We start from the raw sequence: 20,061 nt of genomic DNA, 5'->3' as shown, positions 1-20,061 counted from the left end.
ATACGTAAGCAAAGTTGTGCCAGACTCGTTTTTGTTTATCAGCAGATAAATCGGGGAGCAGCGCAATCAGAAGCTGAAAGAAAAGCCTAAAAGGTGAAGAAAAATTGCAGCAGATCTGCGACCATGTCGGTCGTATACGCCAAAAATAGCCTGGGGATTAGAATAAAATAAACGTTGTTCAGACATGTTTTCATTAGAGGCTATGTGGTAAAACTGTATTTTTATACTCAAGTATTAAACGATAACTCGTGGCTTATTCATTATATTTGTATTCATTATATTTAATTTGTTGAAGATAACAAACAAATCTACACAATTTATTTTTCAGCACATTTACCAAATATTCAACTACAAAAATGCGTCAACATGTTAAAGAAATCAAAGTGATTGAACAAGCTAGTAATATGGATTTTTAAATATCGCTGAATAAAGTTTTCTCTTAAGATTAAGACTCCATGAACTGACTCACTTGCTTACTTTAACAAAATTCTAATTTCTGAAATTCACAATGCATTAATTAGCTGTTCATTAAGGCAATATTTGTAAATACAATGTTATATAAATCTCGACATATTGTGGGTAAATTAAATTAGATTCGAATGCATTTGCAGAGTTTCCCGCCAAAGTAACATAACATACATATACAATTGCGTGGAGTTTTTTCAAAACTATACCTTAAGTAACAACTTTGTTTAACTGCTATAAATTAATTTTAAAAATGATAATAAAAAAAAATATTTTTCTTGGGGAAATAAAGTGCTTTGAGTTAATAATAATATATAAAAAGATTTTTTTGTTTAAGCTTAAAATAAAACATTGAGAAACAGTTATCGGTAAACCATTATCGGCATTTCGGTGGAACTTTTAAGCTTGCGCTGCAAAGGCATCGCCGACACTCTTGTCTCTCTTTCTCTTCCGATACGAGAGTCAAGTAATTTTAAGGACTATCTCAATTATTAAAGATTTACCTGTCAACTAGCACCATAAAAGCGTTCGAAACAGTCGGCAACCCAATTTAGCTGAATCAAAGGATAGATTTGTTCACTAACGTTGTCCATTGCAGAAAAGATATAAGACACGCCCATCAAGACAGAGATTCGTATTTACTGTAGATAACTATAATTCAAAAACGGAATAAGTATTACGCTTGGTTACTATTTTACAAAGTAAAAGATCTTACGTCTGACTGTCGTAACTAAGGCAGGTCACCGTCGTCTCCTCCTGTACTTTAAACTGGTTCAGTGGTTTTTTCAAATTGTAAACAACTTAGCAACGTTCACAACCAACCAGAGCTGCCAGATGTTATTATCGCTTAGACATGGATTGAGTCCTTGCTAACGGCTATCGGAGTTCTAAGCCCTGCCGCAGAAAATGGGTGACCATCCTTCAAAACATTTGGAACCTCTTTATTTTAATGAAATTTAGAAAATGATTTTAAAAAAGAAAAACCAATAATTATCTTAAATCAAAGAACTCAAATACTGTGAGATAAAATGTTCAAATATATATGCATCATTGAATTCTGTTTTTTTTTCTGAGTTTAAAATATTAATTTCACTTGTTCACCGCCTTCCTATCGATCCACCATAAAATACTGTAATGTTATCTGGGAAACGTTGAGTTTAAACATTACCGTTATATCGTCTGCACACAGCCGCCTGTAGCGACCATTCACACAGCGTTTTCATTTGGCGATTGGGAGCTCCTTTAGATGCCCGGAAAGTTCGAAATTCAAAATCGTCGATTTTGTAACCCCAATGTTGCATCGTCGTTTTCCTAACATTTTTATGGTAAATTATCGTTTTCCTTACATTTTTATGTTATGTTATTATACAACTTGGCAGCGCTGCGGCAGAGAGAAAGCCGAGTAGAGATGGAAAAACATCGATGTCGTCCCGCCAAACATCGATAAGACCGATGTTTTGAAAACATCGATGTTGGCGTCGTGGTTTCTCCACCCCTAGACGCGAAACTAACCAGGAAATGTCGAACTAAGAGCGAAATGTTAGCCAAACGTCGAACTAATCCACCTCAATGTTTGGGATGGATAAACATCGATAATCCCCGTCAAACATCGATTGGACCAATATTTTGAGCAATCGATGTTGGCATCGAAGTTTCCCCATCGCTAGGTTCTTGTTTTTGTTTTTGTTTTTTTTTCGTTTTCATTTTTCTCGCAGTTCGGACGTGTTTTCGCTGCGCCGCGCTAAAACTACAAAAGTCTGAATTCGAACTTAAGCTAAAGTTGATATATTAAAGTGATTGATTTTAGAGGTTTTGCAATTTCACGTGGACTCGGCGGCAATAAATTAATTAAGATTGCTGCCAAATTGTCGCTCCTGTATGTGTGCACGTGTGTGTGCGTGTGTATGTTTAGTGTTTGCGGCGTTTGTCGAGAAGAGGAAGAGAAATAGCAGAGAAATACAAAGAGTATTCAATTAAATTCAAGTGTCGCGGCTATTTAGGCATTATCTAAAAGCAAAAACCGAGATTAGATAAAATACACGGCGAATATATAAAGTGGAAAAGGCAGAAAGAGCTGAAAAAGCAGAAAAAGGCACAAAAGCAAAAGGGAAAGAAAGAGGAAAAGAAGAAGTTCAAAGCCAAAGTCTATGTGTGTGTGCGTTTGTGTGCGACGCTTGCAAAAATTGTCTGTGTGTGCGTGTGTGTTGTTTTTGTTAGTGGCACCTGTCTGCAAAATAAGAAGGAGACGGCAACAAAAACCATAACAACAAATAAAGTAAAGCCAAACAGTAAAAAAATAATATAAAAAAATACAACAAATTAAGAAACTAAGCAAAGTAAAATAAAGAAAACCAAATAATAGAAGGTGAAAGAAGATTTAATTGCTCCCCAAAAAACAGGTGAAAGGAAGAATATTTTCCTGTTTTTTAAGGAATTTCTCTATAAAAGGTAGGTTTCGAAACGCATGACACACTTTTCTTCAATGAATATGCACATTTTCGGGGGTTGACGAAATTCTTTTGGATGCTGCGTATGTGTCGAAATTTCAGTGACTTAACCTAGACCAGAAAAACACTTTTTGAAGGTGGATGAGGCTGTTCACAGCCACCCCCTTTTGGGGGTGGTTTTTCCGCTCTCAGCTGAGCATCCTCGCTTTTCCCGATGTGTACATATTTTGAAGGCCATCCCGCAGATAGATCCCAATAAAGGCAACCCATTTTGAGAGTTTGAAAGCATTTTTATGTTAGCTGCTACCTAAAACTGGAAAAAAATCCATTAAAAGAAGTTTTAGAAAGATTATTTTTTATCTTAAGGTCATAGAATTATTGGAGATACAACTTTTTCTAAACTAAACTAACCTTAGTTTCGCTTACAAAAACTTAAAATGACAGAATCTAAATTACAACAGTTCATAATAGAATTAATAGAATCGTATTGTTCTGCCTAAAATTGTTTAAAACTAATCTGAAAGTTAAATCAAACAATTAGCATTTCAAGTATGAAAAAAGACTCAGACTATATCCTAAACATTTGATGTTTGATCTTTTTTAGACAAAAAAATATACAAAAAAATGTTAAATTGCCTTCCAAATTTCTGAAATATATCAGAAAACCAATAAAATCATATGACTGAAGAAACAGCTTCCTAAACACACGAATTGTTAGACCGAATAAGCCCATAAATGCGCAGAGGCTGCCACATAACAGCTGAACTTGACCCAAACACATGCACTCAAAATAAGATCCAGCCCCCTTAACGCTCTGATGATCTAGATAAATGCAGAGGGGCCATCCAAGAGTTGCACAAGGCATCCCCCTTAACCCCCATCCCCGTAATTTAGACACCTATAATTTTTCCGAAAAGCTCACACGAAATAAATCAGCGCAACTTGGACACGTTTTGGTCTAGAAGCGATAGAGATAGTGTGTGAAAAAGATGGCACCGTCGGCTTCTCCTTTGCTCATTAATCACAATGACTAATTTTTTCTTACGTTACGTATCGTTTTTTTCCGAATTTTGTGGTGTTTTCATTCACGACGGCCAGTTTAAGCTCATTAAAGTTACCCAAGGGTTTAAAATAAATTGCGACGGGGACAGCATATGTGGAGAAAAAGAAATGGACATCAGGGAGCTGTGAAATAAAAACAAAAATACCCCATGCCCATGAAGGGTTTAAAATGAACTTCAAGTTACACGAACCAATGCCCTTCTTGGGTCAAAGCTGATAGCACAAACGCTTTAAAAATTCAAAAATAGTGGGGATATTTTATGATAAGAATGCTGTAAAACTCTGTAAATGTTTTGAGGCATTCTATGAAAATATTTGTGTTTCATTTAATTACTAAAAAAATGTCTATTTGTAAAAGAATGATGTATAAGCTAAAAAGAAAGAAAATCGTCTCAAAAGTTCATTTTTTTTTTATTATTTGGGTTGTAGTTTTTCAGATTTATCAATGTCTAGACAGAAAGTCACATTCAAGCTTCATGAAATTCATTATTTGTATTGAATGAAAAGCTTGGGAGGTCTAAAAAAAACACTTTTGATAGCTAATCAGATTATTCCCCAAAACGTATGTGCCCCATATAGTGTAGCGCATCAAGAAACCCAAAACTCACGATCAAATGTCAAAGCCGCTTAAAATGGAAAAGAAATAAGAATGGTGAGACCGGTGACAGGTGGATTTTGCTTCTATATGCCGGCTTGCCTGATCTTACTATGTCTTATTTTCAATTTTTCTTCACTGCGTTCAAGATCTCCGCTGTTTTCCTACTTTTTCCATTTGTTTGTTTTCCTACTGGTTCTATTCTACCTGCTCAGCGTGTGGTTGTGTGATTTTTCCGGACTTTTGTCTTTGAGTTCTGGTTATTTTTTTTGCTTTACCTTGCTGACTAAGACGTTTGCTGGTTGCGTTTTTTTTTACCTGGCGACAGGTGCGCATTGAGTATTTTTGTATCCCGAGCGCTGGCCATGTTTTCTAGTTTTGGAATTCAACTCGTTTCCCTCGACTGAGCAATTTATCTACAGGCGGTTAAAGGAGGATCCCCCGTACCCCTTAGAATTTCGAGGCTTTACTGGTATTTTTATTTGCCTTTCTCATGTACACGTTTTAGTTTTTTTTTAGTTTTTCTTTCACTGTATCTGCGACTGTGCCAAGGGGCTCACGTATCTCATAGATGCGATATGAGAAAAATCTGAATATTCCTACTGCGTCGGCAGTGTCAGCCCCTTCCATTGCCGTTCTTCCTTTATCTACATCATTGGCTCGGTGCCTCGTCTTCTTTTATTGCCTTTTGGCCGGTCGGTCTGCGTTCTTTTTTATCTCAGCCGCTCTCTTATTGGCCTGCAACTTTAAACTGGGCCCATTAAATATTATGCCGTATATTCCAACTAATGGGGCATGACTCAATTGGAAGACTGCTGGCTGCAATCAACTCGGTAATAAGGAGAATTCAAAAATTATAGCAAAGGAAGCTGTAAAATGTTAGTTAGTGCACAATCAATGAGAATTAGTTGGCCTTTGTGGATTACCACGTTTGGCTTTAGATACTTTAAATATTTTAAATGTTTCAGTTCGAATTTTGGGGAATTTTCAAATAAGTGTTGATTTTGAAAGGGTAAAATAGAAGAAATAAAAGTTATAAAAGTTCCATCCTGAAAAAAACAAGATTAAAAATGAATTTTAAATTTATAGTACAATAAATAACAACAATAATATGAAAGATATATAAAAATGAGTATTTTTTAATAGTGAGTCGTTTATTCGTCATTAAATACAACAAAACTAATTTAATACGAAGGGCATCATTTTGAATTGATAAAAAAATGATAAAAATAATATGAAAATAGGATCTTTGCCATTGTAAATTTGGATTTTAAAATTTGTATTAAACAATATTTACAGTATTTATGTGCATCGATTTTATTATGTGTTTATAAAGCCAATTTATTCTCATTTTTCAATATGAAACTCTTAAAACACGTTTTCACCTGGCCCAAAATAAATTCCCAAATGCATTCCACAAAATGCAACTGTAAATTTGCCAAGGCAACACAACAAGACAACAAAATAAAAAAAGAAAAGGCTCAAAATTATGGCAACTTGGGGGAATGTCTCGACTGAAGTGTGGCTTGTGCACTTAGCTCCATGTTCACCTGTGAGTTCTGCTTCTCTGCCTTTTTGTGCCCCCAGTCAACCAACTCTCTTCTGGCCAACATTTTTGGATAATTTGCAATATGCGTTGCATATCCATTAAGCCGCCCGAAGTCAAGAGTTGCCACCAACAGAACAGCGGCAAACAGCAGCAACAGCAACAGCTAACAAAGGTGCAACATTTTTGCTGCTGCATTTTCCTGGCTTTTCGCCCTCACCCTCCACTTGTTGTTCTGGTTGGAGTTGGCTGCTGCTCCTATGTGTCTTTTACCTTTTTCCTTTCCTCTGCCACTTCCATAATTTTAATACTCTTTCTTGAGGTACTACTAGTTTGAAAACCATGTTGAAATTTCAGGATTTTTCTTAAGATGGGCTATAAAAGCGTTATAAATGCTTAAAAAAGACTGATTTAGGGAAGTCAGAGAGATATGTCTTTAAATTCCTTGTAATAAGTAAGATACTAAAAAATAAAATAAAAACAAATGTTACCTTGACATCAACACAATCTCAAAGAATTTATTTTAGTTTTGATATTCTTAAACTAGACATGATATACTTTATTTTCATTTCATGTTATTTAATGTTTATGAATTTAATGTTAATTTTATTTTGGTTATGGTCGTCTTAAAGTAGACTTGTTTAACTTTAGTTTCATGTGATTATGTTTAAATTGTGAATGTCATTTAATATTAATAAATGGTTTAAATCTCGTGATTTCTTGCTTTTAGCTAAATTCGTTTAAAATATACCTTGTTAATTTAAGTTTAAGTTAATATCATATAATGACATTGTTAAAACAAAACTGTCTTACAAGACACTTTATAGAGTATTTAATAATCCGATTTTGAAAGCCAGCTCTTACTTTATTTCTGTTTTGTGTCTGGCCTTCTGGTGCTCTTCAAGTTTATCTTAGCACTGTGCACTTTTATTGATATCATGTAGCTTGCCGGCGCTTCCTCAATTCCGGAATCCGGGGCAGTCAGGGTTAAAATGGAAAGGTTTGGGGGGATGGAAGGCATGCGAAGTGGATTGGAGCGTAAGGAGATGTAAAGGAGGAGTTCTACTCGCACTTGAGTATGGCTGGAATGCAGTTTACTTTGGTTCGGGCCAAGTTATTGGCAAACCCGATTCGATAAGACATGGCTGCTGAGCACACAGACCTCACCTCACCTCGCCCAACTTTGTATTTATGCCCGGGGAACTCCTCCTTACTCCCAGTTCGATTTTCTCCTTCAGCTTTCTTTTTTCACATTCTTTTACGGTTATTGTTTGAGGTCGTTTCTAATGACTTGAATTGCATTGTATTGCAGTTTAATTAGAATTTGTTGCCGCTTTAAAAACAGTGTGGAACCGGTGTGTATAGCGTTAAAGCTTCTTATTTTGTGGTATTTCCGCAACGGCTTTATTTTTATGTGGGAGTCTTGGGATGAGAACTAGTTTTTGGGGGTGGAGCTGAAACTAATTTATGGACTGAAAATGGAAATCATGTGAAACTAGTCAACTAAGTTCTAAAATTTATGGTGGGAACAGAAAGGAACAAGTGTGCAAAATTAATTATGTTTACTCCCCGCTAAGATAGTAAAAGGAGTTTCATCAATTACTTCTTTTTTCCTTCTGAATAAATAAATAATTTATTATTATTATTACTACATGAATTGAAATTTTTGGTTGTCAACTCAGACTTCTCAGCTCACTATGGGGATTAAAAATAAATATTATATTTTGGATCGGTTTAGTTCTTTTTGAAAAGATAAAAATCAATGAAATATTTCAAATATAATATTCCTTTTAATTTTCTTATTATCCTTTTACTTTATACAAATTTCTTTTATTCGGAAAAGTTTCATAATTGTTTTCTTCCTGTCAATACCATAGTTTCCAGTAGGAACTCGATAAATAAAGGTTGTGGGAAGAGGAACTGCCAACTCATGCACGTGGATCACATTCCAAAACCACTTTCCTCATCATCAGCCCGTAATCATTTCAGTTCAGTTTAGTTTATTTACTCAACTAACGAACTATCAACGAACAACTTAATTAAGGAAAATTGCGGGATTACAAGTTTAAGCCAGCCCCAGCCAGCTGCCGCTCTCTGTGATGATTTGGGCTTAAGCCGTGCAGCATTGTTGCTCGAATGCCACTCCTTTCCTTCCCTCCCGTCACATCCCATAGATGTCATAACCCATTAAGTGGGATTGGAATTCGGTCCGCAATGCCTGCAATTGGCTTTGGCCGTGGCTTGTGCCAAGTTTGAAGAGGAAGTAATATGCAGTCGCCCAACAACCTGACCAATGTTGCTTTTATTTTGTGGCCTTTTTTTAAAGGCAATTTTTTCTCCGTTTTTTTTGTTTGTTGTGTAGACAGACTGGCAATAAAAAAATAAAGGAAAAAAAAGCGAAACAAACTTTATGCGTCTCGTTGTTGTCTGTCCTCAAACTTGTCATTGTTGGAGGGTCGAAATAGGGGAATGGATGGTGCCTGCAGGAGTGACTTTTTAAATTTATTTTTTGAATTGCAACAGCTGCGCTTGCTCGGCCTCTTCTATCAACGGATATTATTGCCTTTGGACAACTGCCAGACCAAAACTAACAGGCAATAATTATAATTTATTGTTTAAACTTAGAAGGGAAATAGTGTAAAATTTGCCAGAAAGTTGTGCAAAAACTAATCAAATTTACAGGAAATGCTTAATAGTATTCCTTAGTTTTAACTTTTGTCCTTTAATAATGGTTATACATTTTGAAAAACTTTAAAACTACCAAAAAATATGAAAATACAATTGGAAATTAAAATAGTTGTTAATATAAAAATGCCATGCAGTTCTCTACGTTCTCCTAAACTGTTTAAATAAATAACTGACAAACTTCTAAAAATATAAACCCTGCAAAAAAACAATTATTGATCATCAACCAAAATTAAAACGATTATTTAGACGCAATAACAGCAGCAAGTGACAAGAACAAAATAAATACAAATTGGCAAACAGATAAGCTGAAGACGTAATGCAAAAATAAAGGCGAAAGTAAGCGTCAAGTGTCTAATTTAGAACAAAAACAAAACAATATATAAATAAAACGAATAAAGAAAAGGCAGCGTAGAATTTTCAAGTATTTTTTAAGGCTCAAGGCTGTCAAGATAAAGTAATATACAAATTTGAGATCAAAGCAAAAACAACCTTATAATGATTGATAGAATTTCCATTAGTAGGGAACTAAGATGAAAAATGAGTATAAATATTGGGGTCAGATCAGGACAAAAAAAGGCCTTTTGATATAGATTATCAAGATCAAGGTTTTCACATAAATCAATCAAAACCGAACAAAATAACAAAAAAAAAAAAAAACCGAAATCAATATCAAAGCGATTGCCAAAATTTTTTTCGTTGGCCTCTTTTTTTATGGAAGTTTTGGCTATTTTATCTGCTAAAGCTGTTTTGTTTGCCTTCTTTAAGAACGAAAATAAGCAACATAAATAGCTAAAACCTCAAAGAAAAAACGTTCAAGCATGGGCAAAAAATCAATAAAAAAAACAAACTAATTAAGAGAAAAGCTCTAGGAAAAATCGAAAGAGATAGGAAAGGAAAAGAAAAGAAAATGCAGCACAAGACAAAATCGGTAATAAGCCAGAAAGGAGAGGCAAAATAAGAGGGAAGTGTGTTGCGTCTAATTGCTAAAAAAAAAAGCTAGGAGGTAATGGCAAATAAACAAAAATCTGCGAGGGTCAGCAAATATGATTGAATGTTGAATATCTGTTGGCCATGGTCAACACAATTGACTTCACGAGGACGAGAATGTGAGTATCTGTGTGAATGCGCGCGTGTTTTTTGTCATTAGACGGAAAAAGTCAGTTGGGTCAGACGTGGAAAGATAAGATACAGCCAAAACGACTATAGCGTCTATAATTATCAGATATACATACGTAGATGTGGCACGATGGTGAGTGGGAAAGGCAGCGAAATTTTAGTTTTGGAAAGAGATCGTTTAGATGATATTTTGATCTGAAACTCTTAAAGAAAGTACATCATTACACGTATAATTCCCTCACAAACACAAGTCTAGACTTAGCAAAGAAATATTACAATTTAAATCTTAAAAAAAAAGTTGTTAGTTTTATAATGAATTTACGTAACAATATTTCAGTTAACAATACTTCACTTAATGTGCTTAATATACTTAGATCCTAATATATTATTATGTATATTTTATTAATTTTTGTTTAATTTTAAATTTTAAAACTTACAAGAATACAGGGAAATTCAAAAAACTCACTGAACATTTTTCATAATTTTGTCAAACGAAAAATTTACATAAAATGCAGCAACATTTGGCTAAACCATCCTAACTCTTTTCTTTCCTTTTTTTGATTCCCAGAACTAAATTGGATAAAGGAAGTGTGGGTTTTATGGGGGGTTATGATGTCAGAACATGAAACTACCAACTGTAAAAATTGTCGAATTTATTGAATGACATTTCTTCCTCTTCTTTGTCTGAAACATTTTTGTTCTCTGTTTGTTCTTGCCAAATGATTTGGAACAAACGGAACACCCCACCCTTTATACGAGTATTCTTTCTTCTCTGTCTCATTCTGAATCGCTATTGTCCAGTAATTCAACTTGACCCCTAGCCACAATATTTCCCTATTGTTGCTGTTGATCTGCTTTCAATTGATTGTTGTTTTTTTGTGTGTCTTGTTACGCCAATTTAAATATCTACTAACAAAAACTACTCAATAAAAAATGAGAAAAGCGGAAATAAAACAAAACAAAAGTAGTAGCTCATTTTTTGAAGTTTATTGAACTTTGTGCTGGCAGTCATTTAATAGAGTGCGAAAGGTTAGAGAGAAAATGTTTTTGCAAAAAAATAGTTAAGTTTAAATGATTAAATGGATTTTTTTATTCTCAAGCAGAGCAAATCAAAATCCAACAAAATTTCTAAATTGTTTGCCCTTCAAAAAAACATTTTCCTCTTGTTGTTTACCTTTCATATCCCTAAGAGCCTACGAAAAACAAGAATAACAAGAAGTGTGGAAATTTTGTTCTATATATAAATGCTAAAAGATTATCCGATTACTCAACGAGCCACTTGAAACTCCCACGAAAAATTAAAGAAAATAAACAAGTTTCCACACCTCACTTAAAATGAATTGCTTTTTAAATCGAACTGGATGCCTGGAAAATTTATTTAATTAATTCGGGTCACTGCACGCCAGTCGTTTAATTAAAAGATAGATAGATAAATGCAGATGAAAATGGGAAATGGCAGCTCGCGTGCTTCTCCATCCTTCGTATTTTATTGTACCCGAAAGTAATCGCACTTTGCTTTGGCTAATTGGCAGCACACCTTTAACCCACGAAAGCCAGACCGCAATTAGAGTCGATTGCCGCTCAACAAAATAGTTTTTTCCTCACCTAAACGACTCAACTTTTACTCCACTCTTGCATTTCGGTTTTCTGATCGCAATGAAAGTCGCTTTAGTTGCTCGCTTATCAATTATAACTCGAGTTACATTTTCTTCTTTATAAAAAGAAAGTTCCGATTAGATCTGGGCAAGTTGAAAATTTAAAAAGTTTATTGGCTTAGACTATAACTTAAAGAGAAAGAATTTTTATAACTTTTTCTTTCGTTTTTTAACTATTTTGATATAAAAGCTAGTTTTGTATTTTTAAACATTGATAAAGAAGAAGTCTGAAATATTTGACTGTATGATTCAACTGCTTATAATATTTTAATTAATTTCACAATGGCCCCTAGCCTCGGCACCTTCCCCTTTAAAATTTCTCCCTTCATTTGTTGCGGCTCGTTAAATGCGCTCAACGTTTTTGACTTTTACTTGTCGACAATATTTATTTAAGTTATGCTTTTTTGTGTCGCCTTTGAGTCGCATTATTATTTTCTCATATTAATGAAGCGCACGTTTCGCCGATTTGACTTGGGTTGGGTGCTGTATTGTAGTAACGCTTAAAGTATGATTAGCGGTTCGTCATTGTCATCATCAAAATCATCGCCAATGACCGGTGCAGGTTATTTATGCGTTTGGGTTTTTGTGGGTAAAAGTGAACAAACGACCATCATTGATACGATTTGAAGTGAGCAAACGTGACGAACTTTCGGATCAATCGATTTGGCACGGCCATATGGATATATCTTGATCTTCTTGGATTGCACTTTCTAACCATCTTTCTCATAAAGCTAGCGAAAGTTTTTTAAAAATTGGGTGTGACAAACTAAATATTGATAGAAACTTAGGCTCATGTAGTCATTTTAATACTGAATTTGTTTTTTTTTTCTTAATTCATAACATTTTAAATGATAAGTACTTTTTTTTGAAAAAACATTTTACTGTTGTATAACTTCCATGAAGAAAAAATAAACCCAAAAAATATTCTTTTGTATATAAAATAATTATCTTTATCCTTCACAATTGCCAGCATATTTTCTCCCTTATGAAATCTTCAAGAAATAATATCACCATATTCATTTCTAAAATTTGCCAACAAATGGAACCACTCATTCGGTACCTCATTCATTCCCTCTTGCTTTTTTTGCCATTTTTTTCAATATTATTATATTGTTCAATCAGACTAAGTGTTTTGTCTGGGTTGCGTGTCGAATTGGCATTAATTCCATATCGGACAATTTATTTGTTAAACACAAAATCATTATTTATACGCATCAAATATTTTGGCTGGACACATGTATAAATGTATAAGTTTTTCCTTAACTTTTCCTTGACTTCGACATTCGTTCGCTTTTTTATCCATCTATAGATGTATTTATGTGTTAATAATTTAGTTTTGCCATTGGAGGTTAGTAACAAAAGTCTAAACATTTCCGTTATGGCAAGGTGAGTGTTGAGGAAAAATATACAGCAACAATTTTGTATACCCTTTATTTGGTTGGGGTACATGACTGAAAGTAGTAGGAGCGAAAAAATATTTTAAGCAAATCTTAAGAAATGGCCAAAACATTATTCACTGCTTTCTTTGTTTTTCTCACCTTTCCAAACAATTTAATCAAATTAATAACTATTTAATTGACTTTTTCAAACGTGTAAAACAACAGTTTCAATTGGTAATCAACACAGTGGCACACAATCGTTAATTGACATTTGATTATGCAATGTATGCAGACAAGAGGTGTCATAAATAATCCGACTGCTGTCCGAACTAATAAATTAAGCCCCCTTTTCTGAACTTTGGGGAATGCAATTAAGGTCTTATCTGCACACTGCCAGATGTTTGACGGTGGCAAAGTAGTAACTATAACTAAACTGCGCCGGCAGTAGTTCGGGTTTGAAAATTTCACACATTCCGGCTGAAAAGTTTTCTCAGTTGGCCTGTGGCAAATTACTGTTACAAACAATGCGACGATGCCTTGCCACATGGCCAAATGCAGTTGCAATTGTCAGAGGCATTAATAATGCATGTGCACACAAATACACAGGCAGAAAAAAATACAAAATCATAGAGAGGTTGCACATTTTTATTGGTCTGCTAAATGGCTGCAAAACGATTTTTGCTTGCTTATGCTTATGCATTTTTCTACAACTCTATAAGCGAAGCGGACTTTCTAGCCATAAAACCTCAACAAACGTAAATTGCCTTAGAAAGTCAAAGTCGTTGGTTTTGTAGAGGGGGAACCCAATGAAACGAGTCGAATCTGAGTGGCATTTTTCATGATTTTTGGCATTGCCGAGGTCAGTGTTTAAGTTTGAAAATCATTGAGAGTGCCGCTTCCTTGTTAAAAACCCGGGAATCTGGCTAAGTTTGTTTAGATGTATGGGAAAATATGAGAAAGTGCGACGGCAGGGGAAAAGACAGGTGGTTTAGATAGAGAAAGTAAGAGGGGAGGAACTTTGAGTCTAGTTTTATTGCAAATCGAGTTGGTTTAGTGGTTTTCTAGTCTAACGGAGAGCGAGAACGATTTTGAAAGTAAGAATTTCTGGGGTGAAAAGACATCGATGTAATATTTACGAAAATTAACAAACTCATTACTGCTATAGAAAATATTTTATTAGTCTCTTTATGGCAGCCTACTCGAAAAGTTGTGATAAATATTTACCAATTCACTTAAATAAACTCTGAAACAATAAAGCTAGTAACAAAAACATAAATTAAATGCTTGTTATTCAAATTATAAATGCCATTACAAATAAGGATTAATAATTTAAAGCACATGGCAAAAATAAATATTTAATTTATGATTTTATAAACAATTTTTTTTTTTAAATAAATCTTTTATGTTACCTTGCCTAATTTTCGTTTGCAAACACACAATTCAATGCGAAACTATGTGCGATATTTCCGCTTGAACCAATTAACACAGATCGTTTTTTCATGTGGCCCATAGCAAACAGTAAACAAATGCAATGAAACGAAATTAAATAAAAACCGTTTTCGATTTCATAATCCAAAGTTTGTTGGCAGTTGTTGATGTTAGGAATGGGTCAACACAAAAGTGGGTTAATTCGCACGAGCAGAAAGAGATAGCCAATGGGCGGGTGAAAAAGATGGAAACAGATGTGAATAGCTCCCTAGTGGATTATTTATTGTAGGGGAGTATGACTTGTGTACTCTATATTTCCTATTACGATAGCATGCGCAAATATTTAATCGCTCTAATGATGCCCTATTGTATGTCTTTATGTTTTTGTTATTAATTTTCAACTTGTCTTCTCTTATCTTTGCAGGTAATAAACAAAGTCTTCTATCAACTTCAAGTCAAAAAGTCATGACAAGTTAATGGCCCACAAAAGGACTGACACCAATACAAATCTCATATCAGGCAACGCCCATCGTTTAGCTGCTTGTTTAATTATAGACATAAGAAGCCGAACAAAAATTAATGCAGTTCCTTTTTATTATTTTTGGGGCGTTTAACTACATAAAACAAAAAAATGGGGAGTATCTAGGAATGGACAGCAATTAGAGCTATTTTATATATAATATTTTTAGGAATAGAAATATAAAAGAATAGAATAGAAAATTATGATAAGGTAGAAAATTAATTGTACAAAAACAGTTAATTAAAAATATAATATTACATTTTAAATTTAATTTTTTCTTATGATGACCTGAACATACTTATATTTTGAGGATATCTATAAACTCTACCTACCAATCCCCTGCCTCAAATAGAGTTATTTAATATATTTTTACGATTCTCTGGTCAACCTCCGCAGAGTTGAGTGCTCCACTTTGGGCGACGAGTTCTTGTTCCAGGTGGCTATACACCACCGCCACAACGATCCAAATTAGCTATGATATGCGCTGGTTTTTAGGTGTGTGGAGGAGTTTTTTTCTTTCGTTTTCATGTGGGCGCACCTTCGATGGGGGAAGAATGTAAGCGTTGCACTTAGAAAAATTACCCAGTGGTCTGAGGCTCCCCCAGGTGTCTCCACAAGAACTCCCACAACAAGGAGCAGCACTAACCACCGAAAAAAAAGCAAAAATAAAATAATAAACATAAGCCCAACTGTCTTCGGTTGAACATGCAACTCCATAAATACCAAAGAACGCACATAAAACACGTCGCTTAGTTCGTTTCGCTGGGTATTTAGAACAGACTGTGGTGGCCAGACATAGGCTGCCCCTAACCCCCCAAAGACTCTCCTCCCTAAAAAAAACTCCACCCCCTTTGACACACCCATACGTTGTTGTTTTTGTTGTTGTTGTTGTTGTTGTTGTTGTTGTTGTTGTTGTTGTTGGTCACTGGCTTCCGTCTGGGGAGCCACGTGCTCTACAAAGCCTGAGTTTGAGGCTGACTTGACTGTTTGGTATTTCCACAGTCCAGCTTTGATAGCTATATACCCTTAAAAAATAATAAATTTATATATTCTTAAAAAATTTTCCAGTGACATTTTTACAAATTTCTTTCCCAAACACCTTTATATGTATCAACTATAGTCGTTCCATATCTATATTAATAACCCCAGAGTTTTAAGAACTTAAATTAATTTCAGAATTGTTCTTAAGTCTTAAATTTATTTTGATGTAAAAATAGTCTTAGGGATTTGTGAATAATTCGTTGGCAAAACTTAAATATATATGAAATTAAATCGGATTAAACCGACGGAGTTATTTTTAGGGTAAACTTTTGAGAAACATGTTGTTCCCTCTTAATATCCTTAGCAAACATTCTTTAAAATAGATTAAAGGATCAAACTCAACTCAATGAAATTTCAGCACTCGAAGTTGTACTGTAATCGTTTGCATTTATTGCTGCTGTAGCTGTAGGTATTGTTATTGCTGCTGTTACTATTGCTGCGGTGTTGTTTTCTGTTGTTTTTATTCATGTCTGACTGCAGTCGGAAATGGCATTTGACTGTTTGACTGCGTTTTATGCTCTCGGCGCGACTCAAATTATTCCACATTCGATGGTTGTTACTTTTGTTGCTTTGTTGCATTGCATTTTGGTACGTGGATTTTTTGTTTATTTACTTCGTCGATTGAGCGATGCCCCAAAGTAAAGGAAAAAACTTGTTTTCTCTTGAATTTCAATATTGCCGGCATCGATTTTTTTTAGGTTTTTAGTTTGTTCCTTAAATTGACTCAGGTTTTTGCTTGATTTATTTACTATGATTTTTGGGGGCAACAATGCGAACAATTTGCTTAGGAATTTCTTGACTGAATCGCTCTAATTGCAAAAGCTTGTCTATATGTTTCCGATGGCGAGGTTTACCGGCTTTATTTGTTTTTTATTGTTACCCTTATTAATGGTTTTCAGTTGCTTAAGAATTACAACTTTTATTCCCCTCTTAAAACCAACTGACATTTTGATTGATTGAATTAAAAAAAAAAATAATAATAAAAATAGTATTAACGTAACATAAACTTTCAATTGTATATTTATATTTTAGACCTTATTTAAACTCAAAACTGTGGCAAAATACTAACGTCACTTTGAAAAAGTTTTTTCATTCTTATTTATTTATTCAACTCCACACTTCTTTGACAGTTCATTTCAGTGACTGGCCAAAAATAACTTTCCAAACTGTCCAGACAATTCCTTGAGGGTTTTTGCACATCATTTTCAAGACAAAATACCTCCTCTTCTCTGTATTTTCAAGAAACTAGAAAGCAACATATTGGTTTATATTTCTAAACTTTAAACTCTCATTCCTATAGCTTTTTTGGAATGAGAATTTTACCGAATATTATGGCGACGCTGTCTGCTGCACAAATGTTGCAGTTGAACAAAAAAAAAAAAAAAATCAGTCAAAAAGTTGAATAAGAAATACTATATATGTACGTATGTACAAGAAATATTTTGCCAACATCTGTTCCGATGAACTAAAGCTGGAGCGTGAGAAGCGGCACACGTAGTTGGAAAAAATTTGATGTACTTAGCAAAGCTCGGAAAAAGCAAAAAAGAAAAAAAAAAGAAAAAGAAAAAAGAGGGGTTAGCACAAACTTTTCTTACCTATGATTTCGCTTTTGAGGTGCTTCTTTGCTCTAGACTATCCCCATTTCTCAGGAAGTTCTGTTTGGTTTGACTAATGCCAACTTCATTTAGCCCAAGCCACTGTCTGCTGAAGTTAGTTGTCGCTTTTCTCCTCAATTTCCCTGCTTTTCCCGCTGCGGTTGGAAACAGTCTGATAATGTTGACAACGCCCCCGCAAGTTGCTTTCCCTCGCTTTTCTTTCTTGCCCTCCAAAAGTTTTCCAGACAGGCGAAGGTGAGGGTCTTGCACACTCGGATTAATATTTAGATACTCTCTAGAAAAAATTTTCAAAATAAATATTTATCTAAATAACATACTTGTTAAGTATACAACATTTGATGAAATGAAGTATTAAAATAATTCCTAATTTTTTAAAATAATGATTACAATTTGGATCTTTAATATGTTTAGCATTTTTCTTGTTACTTTTGTATAGTTTTTTAATTGTTTTTTCTCTGTGCACCCTTCTCTCTTTGTTGTCTGCATATTTTCGGCGTGGCTGCTTCCTGCCAAACTTGCCAAGGTAAACAATGTAAGAAGCGATGGTGCAAAAATTATAGGGATGTGAGAAAGTGGGATTGGTAGGGAATGGAAAGGAATAACACTAAAAATTTTTACTTTTTGTGCGTTGCAGTTGTTGTGGTTCCTTTCCGTGGTATTAATTTATTCGGGACTGCTTGTAAACATTTTTACACACCCATAAAACTGGCATAACAATTTAAGAACTATTTATTTGTATACTTTTTATATGGACGCTTTTGAAATGTTTAATTATAAACCAGACTTTTTCTAACTTTTAAATTTTTCCAAAAATAAATCTTATAACTTAAGCATTTGAAAATAATATGTCTTATTTATGGGCTCTTATTCATTTAAATAGACTACATATTCAATATAACAAAATAATTTAAGCACAGCGATCTCAAGGCTCTTATATTTTCTTGGGACACGCCCCATTGCATTTTAATGATAACTCACTCTCTTGTTGACCCGTTTGACATCATCGCGAGGCAAAACAAAGGAAGTCCTTTATGGCTCCACAAAATTCCTTTTGGCCAAGAGCTGTTCTTTATGCCACACACAAAGGGCCAAGGAAATGCAGTTGTGTGCACCTTTCTTCTGATTCTCTCGAGTTCTTCAAGGTGTTTGCCCTTGCCCCTTGAGTTTCATTGAGATGTGTGTGGATTGCTTCCTTTATGGCTGCTTCGACAAAGGGACAGAGACGGGGATAGGTCAGTAGAAAGAGATGGCGAAACGAGACCTCTCAGCCAGCTTAATGACTCACTTGAGCAATTTTTTGTAGTGTCATTACTTCGTTTCCTGGAAGCGCGAGGTTTGCTTTCTTTCTTTACCGTTCTGTTCATCGAATTGTCAAAAAATAATACATTAATTCTGTGAGCAAATTGTCTGGTTTTTTTGCTGTGGTTTTCACTCACCTATGCAAATTGGAATGTCATGAAGTCAAAACTTGTGTTCTACGTAACCCGTTTCCACCATTTTTTTTTTGGTTTCGCTTGCAAATTAAAGTCAAACAGGCCCGAAAAACTGGGTTAACTTCGGCATAACTCTCCAGCGACAATTGCACAATTGCTGGGCCAAAATTGATGTTTAACTTCCTCTGTGACATTTAATTAGTGTTGGCGAAAGCTTACCCAATTTTTGACCCGAAAACGAAAACCCATGAATATCCCCCAAAGACAATGACCTTCAGTGTGTTGAATGGCCTTTCATGGTTCAAAAATCACTTCAACTTGAACGGTTTTGTAAGTCAAACAAAAGTTCAGTGGCCAAACGTTTAATTGATATTTATGTATGCTTTTAAGTGGATTTTTTGTTTTTATTTATTTTTTTTGTCGGTTTCACGAGGCCCACACAGCAAGACACATCCATCAAGTTGAGGAGATTACGCGACAAGGCCTGAAAATCTTGATCTTGACTTATTTCCCATTTCGGTTCTCCGAGCTGAAAATTTAAGTTAAGTTGAGTCATTTTGCGGTTGGTTTGACAATGCTAATGAAGTGGCGTTTTGTTGCATTAACAATTGTTACGCCTGGAAATTACTTTTCTATTTTTCTTGACATAGACGACTTAATGAGCTGATATGGCGTCTACAAACCCGCCCCCTGTGGGCGCGAACCGGCAGCCTTGTTTTATATCGATAAGAGTTCTCCGTCAGTGGGTGTTGATATTCGTAATTGTTTGCCAGTTGCTGATGGATTTGTATAATTAGGTGAGGCGCGAAAATGGGTTTATACTGTGAAAATTCCCTAGGGCTTAAACGAAATATGATATGTTATAGTTGCGAAGAGAGTTTTAATCTGCAAAATTGTTTTATGAAATTGTAATAGCATTATCTGTAAATGATTTAAAATCTTTCAAATTGTATTTTCAAAGACTAGCAAAGTGTTTTATTTCTAATGGCCAAATATCTTCAAGGTTGCAAAGATATAAAAGAAGCCAACCATACAGTTAAGTGTATACTTAATTTAACTGATGTATTTTA

General features: G+C 34.6%; 1 protein-coding gene across 3 annotated transcripts in view; it reads left to right on the top strand.

Annotated features, from left to right (window-relative positions):
* Positions 1 to 2,150: 2,150 nt before the first annotated feature.
* Positions 2,151 to 20,061, top strand: part of LOC128262530 (mitogen-activated protein kinase-binding protein 1) — a 67,207-nt gene continuing 49,296 nt past the window's right edge. For 2 of the 3 annotated variants that reach the window (XM_052996841.1, XM_052996839.1), the window contains exon 1: positions 2,151 to 2,913. The gene's annotated coding sequence lies outside the window, so the exon portion shown is untranslated. The remainder of the gene's footprint in view (positions 2,914 to 20,061) is intronic. The other variant, XM_052996845.1, reaches the window with a different exon arrangement.

Source organism: Drosophila gunungcola, unplaced genomic scaffold, assembly GCF_025200985.1.
Source record: "Drosophila gunungcola strain Sukarami unplaced genomic scaffold, Dgunungcola_SK_2 000001F, whole genome shotgun sequence".
NCBI lineage: Eukaryota > Metazoa > Arthropoda > Insecta > Diptera > Drosophilidae > Drosophila > Drosophila gunungcola.
The sequence above is the reverse complement of the archived record's forward strand: the minus strand, read 5'-3'. Positions and strand labels throughout refer to the sequence as shown.